Below are 8385 nucleotides of genomic sequence, written 5' to 3'. Positions count from 1 at the left end.
GACAGAACCAGATGTAATGGGCTAAATGGTGCCCCCTCCCCCAAGTTATGTGCACGTCCTAATCCCTAGAACCTATGGATGTGACTTTGATCACAAAAGATGTGATTAAGTTTAGGAACTTGAGAGGAGGAGCGTATACTGTGTCATCTGGGTGGTCCTCCTGCAATCACGCCTTTCCTTATAAGAAAGAGGTCTAGAGAGTTTTGAATCAGACACACAGAGAAGGCTATGGAAAGACAGAGCAGAGGGAGAGATGCCACCACAAGCCAAGGAAAGCTGTTTGCCACCAGAAGCTGGAGGAGGCAGAGAACAAATTCTTCTGTAGATCCTCCAGAGGGAGAGTGGCCCAGCCAACACCTTGGACTTTTGGCCTCCAAAACTCTGAGATAATAAATTTCTCTTCTTTTTAATCTTCCAAATTTGTGAAAATTTGTTACAGAACCCACAGGAAACTAATCCACCAGGGGGCACTCCTATTTTAAAGGACAGGACAAGTGATGACAAGACAGGCATGGAAAAAGGGTTTTGAATGAAGGCTCTTAGGGTGTCATGGACGACCTTCATAAAACAGAGGCATTGGAAAGGTGAGGACACCGGAAAGGCAGGAGTGGGTGAGCTTGGACATGAAGTGAGGCTAGGAAGCAGTGACTTCAAGTATCTGTTAGTATTTTTTAAGGCTATAAAGAGGATAGAAGTAGGACAGAAAAGCGAGGGGACTTTCAATCCCATAAGCTAAAATCAGAATTATTTTATAATTACACCTAATTCTATAATTGCACATAGGGGAACAATGAGTGGTAGGCAGTCAGACTGGGGAGAGAAGTACTTGGATCAGAACCCATCTGGCTCTTCCATTTACCAGCTTATGAGCCAGCCTTTCCAGTTAATCTCAGCTCTGTGACCCTCTAGGTCTTCGTCTGTATATTGAGGATAATAATACCTATCCATATAAACAGCTCATGCAGCTCAATATTAAAAAAACAAACAACCCAATCCAAAAATGGGCAGAAGACCTCAATAAACATTTCTCCAAAGAAGACATACAGATGGCCAAGAAGCACATGAAAAGCTGCTCAACATCACTAATTGTTAGAGAAATGCAAATCAAAACTACAATGAGGTATCACCTCACACCAGTTAGAATGGGCATCATCAGAAAATCTACAAACAACAAATGCTGGAGAGGGTGTGGAGAAAAGGGGACCCTCTTGTACTTTTGGTGGGAATGTAAATTGATACAGCCACTATGGAGAACAGTTTGGAGGTTCCTTAAAAAAATAAAAATAGAATTACCATATGATCCAGCAATCCCACTCCTGGGCATATACCCAGAGAAAACCATAATTCAAAAAGACACATGGGGGCTTCCCTGGTGGCGCAGTGGTTGAGAGTCTGCCTGCCAATGCAGGGGACACGGGTTCGAGCCCTGGTCTGGGAAGATCCCACATGCCGCAGAGCAACTAGGCCCGTGAACCACAACTACTGAGCCTGCACGACTGGAGCCTGTGCTCCGCAACAAGAGAGGCTGCGATAGTGAGAGGCCCACGCACCGCGATGAGGAGTGGCCCCCGCTTGCCACAACTAGAGAAAGCCGTCACACAGAGACGAAGACCCAACACAGCCAAAAATAAATTAATTAATTAAAAATAAAATAAAAATAAAATAACAAATCTTCAAGTACAATTGGTGTCTAAAAAAAAAAAAGAATTCCCCCACCCTTGGTATCTAATCAAGTTCCTTTCTAAAAAGAAAAAAAAAAAAAGACATATGCACCCCAATGTTCATTGCAGTACTATTTACAATAGCCAGGTCATGGAAGCAACCTAAATGCCCATCAACAGATGAATGGATAAAGAAGATGTGGTACATATATACAAGGAAATATTACTCAGCCATAAAAAGGAACGAAATTGAGTCATTTGTTGAGACGTGGATGGATCTAGAGACTGTCATACAGAGTGAAGTAAGTCAGAAAGAGAAAAACAAATATCGTATATTAACACATATATGTGGAACCTAGAAAAATGGTACAGATGAACCAGTTTGCAGGGCAGGAATCGAGACACAGATGTAGAGAACAAACATATGGACACCAAGCGGGGAAAGTGGCAGAGTGGTGTGGGTTGTGGTGTGATGAATTGGTCAATTGGGATTGACATGTATACACTGATGTGTATAAAATGGATGACTAATAAGAACCTGCTGTAAAAAATAAATAAATAAAATAAAATTGAAAAATTTTTTTAAATAAAAAAATAATACCTATCCATGAGATCAGTAAGTTCCTTAAATAAAGCAACGTATGTAGCAAGTTTGGCACGTGATCCCCTGCATGCCGAGTCCTTAAAGGTGTAAGAGTTATTATTCCTGTGTCGCTGTGAGTTGCCACTGTTAGTAGTTTTATGTCAGAGTAAAAGAATGCAGAGATGCTCTATAAAAATTCACATTAACTGCAAAATACTCAGACCAAAGGCACTACATATTATAGATGACACACGTCCCTGAGTTGGTAAAGCTTTTGAAAACTCAGTGCAGTTAACTGAGAGATAAATGGAGAATTTTATTATAATAGAGCACTAGTAGTCCACGGACCATCTTCAACAGAAATCTCAAAATAAAACATAAGGTGTGCCTTCTCTTTGAGGAAGCAGGGAATAAAATGCATTACTCTTGTTGTGACTGGGTACTTCTATTTCTTAATGAGCACATGTGCCAAAGAACTGAACCTTTGTCCCCACCCAGCTTTCTCACTACAGAACTTCGCTAGGTTATACATATTTTATCTCAAGCAAGAGAAGCTTCTTTGCCAGGAGGTGGGACTGAAATATCTAAATACCTACAAGAGGTCAGTACCTATCTCTTAGTAGATATCTCAAAGGGCTGGATACATTCAGAGATAGACTTCAATATCAAATTCATATTTCTGTTCTTTTCTGAATTCCTGACAGTTTTTACCCTGGAAAAGAACAGACTTAGAGAAAACATGACAAGGTGCTCACATACCTAATGGGCTGTCAGGTAGGAGATGAATTGTACAGGCATCCAGTAGCTGTAGGTGGAAGAACCTTGAAGAACTGGAGGGTCATGCTCCAAACATGGGAAGAAAGAAACGTCTGCACTATTACAGGTTTCTGGGTGAAGGCAGAACACAAGGGCCTCCCAATAATCTTACCACAGCCAGGCTCTTTCTGCCACTGATAGACACCCTACTTTGTTTATTCATAAAACTAGAAAATCCAGGGGTAGGAAGCCTTCAAATATAGCTGGATCTAGGGGTTCCAAAATGCTTGCCCTGGAGAAGGATGGCATATCCACAGACAACTGTGTGTGGACAAAGAAAGTTGAGGTTCCCAAGGGCTGTTGCAAAGATCACAGAATATTGGATAAAAATACTGAGGACAGATGGTGTCGGGTCTCCATCCTAACTAAACACAATCATCTTCTGGAATGATGGGATTGACACAGGTATCCGGGCCCTACTCTCAGGTATTCTACTTCATCAATCTTAGAATCCCACCAGAGTATCTACATTTTTAACACGTGCCCTTTCTCGTCTTATAGGACTGTTTGAGCGTTCAAGGAGATAGTTTATGTGAGACCACTTTGATAAACGCCATGGAAATGCTAACAATCATTCATCTAGTCTACAGTGAATTTGCCAAGATCATGGAAATAATTAGTGACAGAGCCAAGAGCCAGATCTCCTGGGCTTCCAGCCAGAGCTCTTTCTAGTACTCTACATTATACTGTGTGCTCACACAATATGTGTGTATACTTGTGCATACACACACACATATATGTGCATGTACATGTCAGTATGTGTACATCTATATACACATTATGTGTGTGTACATACCTGTATTGTGTGTATATATGTCTCTTTTACTGAATTTGAGTTATAAAGCTCACAGCAATGTATCAATCATCCAGTACTGTACAAAAGTCACGTACTACCTTCCTATTTCACACTCTGAGACACCGTACAAGGGAATTTTGTGTAATGCCAATCACAATTGCAAAAAGTAAAACACTGAAAGGAAACTTCCAGACACCAACATTTTACAGTGGATCAGATAGAGTGCTTTGGCTGCAAATAGCAGAAGAAGACAGATTGACCAAGCTTAATGATACATGTAATCTATTGGACTTTGTGTCCTAAGACACAGCTTGTTTAAGGCAAAGCTTGATCCAGCTGGTCAGACTAAGTCATTTGAACCTGGTTATCTCTCGTATTTCTAGATCTGCATCCCCATTATTTGCTCTGTCCACTCCAGTCTCACGTCTTATTGCCCCAGATGACTGGCAATGGCTCTACAGCTACAGGCTCCCGGCATTCAGACTCAGCACGTGCCCATCTCTAAGCCAATCACTATGAATTCGGAGGATGCTTATCAGCTTGGAAGATGGTCGTCACCACAGCATCCACTGCCGTTAGCAGAGTGGGCTTTGCCTTTCGTCATGCGTAGGTGGGAATTCACAAATGTAGGAAGGGGTTCAGATACAGGCGGCAAAATGGATTTTCCTGCAGTGCACCCAGAGGGACACAATGACTATTTTAATCTATGATAATCAAAAACATATTTTATATTGAAACAAATGTGAGAATATTGTGGGAGAAAAATCACAAATTTTTAATAAAATAAAAGGCCTCAAAACTTTTGAAGCTGAAAATAAATGATTCACACTCTGTATTTAGGCAACAAACCCAGGCTGTCCCTCACTCCAGCCAGGATGAAAAACTCCGTTTTCCCAACGTAGAGGTTCTTGTGTGGAAACAGTTCAGTTGCCCGGCTTTACAACATCAGAATGGATGTGGAGACAATCTTGCTTGAGGCTTGCTAATCTTGTAGGAACCCTTCTCTTCATTGTTGGAATGACAAAAATATAAACTAGGCGCAAGCTGAAAATTATCTGAGAGAGCATATTACTTAAATATCAAAATAACCACATTATAAAGATATCAAGTTGTAGGTATTTCTACAGTATGAATTCAAAAGTTAAATTTCTATGAATAATGTTTCGTACATGCCCTATTGGGGAACTTTCTTTCTTATTTATCTTCCTTCATTGTTCTTCTACCAACAAAATCCCACATATACTTTCTGGGCCAATTCAAGCCTATCTCCGCTGTGAAAATTTTTCTTACCGATTCTAAATACACCTGTAGCCCCACCCAAGTCTGAAGGGATTACTGTTTCCTTCAACAGCTGTGTCATACAGGGAAAACAGCATAGCTTCTGGCCTCAGAACACCCGAGTTCAAGTCCATGCTCTTTTTTGAGCCTTTTACGGCACAATTTAATTTTTCTGTGTGTTCATAGTAAAAAGAGGACACTGGATGGTAGATGTGAACATTTATCTGTACTTGATGCACTATGAAAACATAAGGGGACAATTGATTCCTACATACCTGGGGCATTTATGGTGTAGTGCATTGGAAGATGTATGAGCTATCCCATCAAAGAGCCTAGTGTTGATTCCTGACTTGGACAGCTTCTGGCTGCACATATTTGGGGAAATCATTTAATCTTTATAAGCCTCTTTTTCTTATTTGAAAAATAGGATTTTTGTGAGCCCAGAGTAAGGTAATATGTGTAAAGCAGAGGGCCCGGTACATAATGGAGTTTAAAAAATTGTGGCTATTACTCTCCTAATTCAATACTGTAAATATATACATATGCTACCATGTGCTTCCTCATATATTTCTTGCTGTCATAAATGGCATATGTCTGGAGGGAGAACCCAGGCCTTCAACCCCAGGGCTCAGTTCAGTGTGTCTGACTGTTGACTTCCAGTGTCTGGTCCTGCCTCCCTAACTCTGAGATGAATGAATTGGATCTGAGTTTCTCTAGGTCGCCCCGTCCTGCATCTGACACACTTGTGCTTTTGTCCTGGTGCTATGGCCTCATTGCCATGGCCTCCTGGGTGTAGCCCCCATGTCTCTGATGCAGTTTTCTACCCAGGATCATTTGGATCATCAATTTCATGACAGCTAGGAGAGTGTGATGTAGATAAGCCGTTCTGCTTGATTACAAGGTCGATTCTAAGGGTCCCTCTCTCTTTCCATAATCAACTATCCTATTTAGAAGAGTCTCTAGAGTGCAGTGGTTCCCACCCTGAGGTCTCAGCATCCCTTGTTAACAGTCTTGCAATATATCAGCAGTAACGTTTTAAAAGCATGGGGGGAGTGGGAGGGAAAAAGAGAGAGATGAACAGAAAGAGAGAGATAGATTAGTTAAATAGCTTGCCAACACCACAAAGCTAGTGACTGACATCCAAACCCCAGCCTATAAACCACAAAACAAGCCACTCCTTGCTTTGTTGCCGTCAACCTCATGTTGATAGCATGGGAATCTCATGCTTATTAGAAGCCTTGATTGGCAGTTATATAGTGTTTGATGAATGAAACATGAGAAAATAAAACTGTTATTACTTGTAAAGTGCAGTTGAGTAGACAAAAATTTCAAATATGGAGGTTTTGGGGATCGTGAGAGCAGGTCTTACTGGTGGAAGGCTCAGAGCACTCTCATTAAATTGACATTGGTCTTGTACATGTCCACCAAACGATCAAGTGAGAAAAAGAAAGGAATCCATATAAGAAAAACACTGGTTTAAAAGTGGTGCCTGAAACTCAAAATACTGACCGTATTGTAACAAGATCACCAAACCTCCTTGGACTGTCTTTCAAGCAACATTTTACTGATGTGTTGGTACAACCTCTGTGGTATAAATTTATTGGTTTTTTATCACCAACTTCTGATAAATCCAGGGAATATTGATGCTGGTTTTTCTCCCCTCCAAGTACTTATAGCATCCCAATTCTTCAACCATACATTCATTACAGAAGAACTCAAAAAAAAAAAAAAAACTAATTAGAAATTACATCAAAACAAATTTCATCATTAGGCAGTATTACAGCTACAGTCTGTGATCTCTTATGAGAATGTTTAGGTAAAAAAAAAAAAATCAACTTTTTATTACTGTTGTCTTTGTATTCTAATAGATTTTAACAGTCTCTGCTTCTCCTAGGATTTAAATAATTGTCCTGCTCCTCAATCTGCCATAAATCTGGCCAGAGCAGGACTTTCACAGTTTTTGAAGAAAGGATTAAAAATTGCACTATTTCCAGACAAAAGTATATATTTGAATTACAGCTTATGAGAAAAATCCTCATAATGAAATCTTGCTGTGCATTGTTATGATTGAGAGAAAACACACCAAGCTAAAGGGGAAGAATCCATAATTCTCCCACAATTCTAGAAAACAGATTGAGGTAAAAGTAACAAAAAGAAGAGAATGCTTTCCAACCAGCCGTGTAACATTATCTTAGTTTGATTTTTTGAAACCTTCAAGATTTGTAGAAATTTCTTTGGTAGTAACTCTGTGCCAAAAATGATGTCAAATTACTGGCACCCTGCCATCTGAGGACCACCTGGTGATCGCATCAGCCAGCTCTCAAGGACAAGACAAGGAGAACCTCTTTCCTGACCTCCCAGCCCAGGACGAAAAAGACATCTGATGATGGTCATTCTGGGACCAGAAGCTGTGGGGCTGTGTAGAAGTGAGCTACTCTCTCCAGCCTCCTTTGTGCTAAACAGCCAACAGCGTAAACCCCACCTGCTGTTAATTATAACTTCAGCAATTGCATGCAGGCATGAGGTATTTATTTCCTAATCTGTGCTTTACAAAATGCTAACCAAATGCAGCATTTTTATTTCCTGGTGTCTCTCTCATAAAAAAATAATGCCAGCAAAAAGGAAGGAAGAGAGAGAGAGAGAGAAAGAAGAAACAAGAGTTCTACTTTACTACTGACTAGACTCAGAACCTGTTCTTTTGTTCATTTCTTCATCTGTGTGGGTTTTGTGAATGTGTGTTTGAAGAAAGTAGTATTTCTTTTGTGATTTTCTGTGTCACCAAATACTATCTACTATAAAGTCAATTCAAGAAAATCTCTTTGCATCTATCATACTCAATTTGCCCCTTTGCCTTCCTAGGTTTCACGTGTGTTGACACACTTGATGCCATGTTGCTACATGAGGGGAATCAGGGGCAAAGTCAAGAGCATGAGAAGTAGCATGTACAATGCCAGCCTCTCCCTTATCAACAAGATAAACTTGGTTCAGTTATTTACTTTCCCTGAGGCTTAACTGTCTTATCTCTAGAATAGGTACAATAATACTATCCATGCAAATTATTGGGATAATTGGATGAAATATTTGAAAAGACCCTGGGAAGTAGCAAACACAACAAGTGTCAGCAAACCAGATTACTTACTGTTACAGACTAGGGTACCTGCTCTTCCTGATTTGGACCTTGAAGACATTATCAGTTTACTTTCACACTCCTTGGATCTCACCCATAATGTAGAGTTTTCTTGTCTGTATCT

This window comes from Balaenoptera borealis (assembly GCF_965194805.1).
Source record: "Balaenoptera borealis genome assembly, chromosome: 15".
Taxonomy (NCBI): domain Eukaryota; kingdom Metazoa; phylum Chordata; class Mammalia; order Artiodactyla; family Balaenopteridae; genus Balaenoptera; species Balaenoptera borealis.
This window is presented reverse-complemented; position numbering follows the sequence as displayed.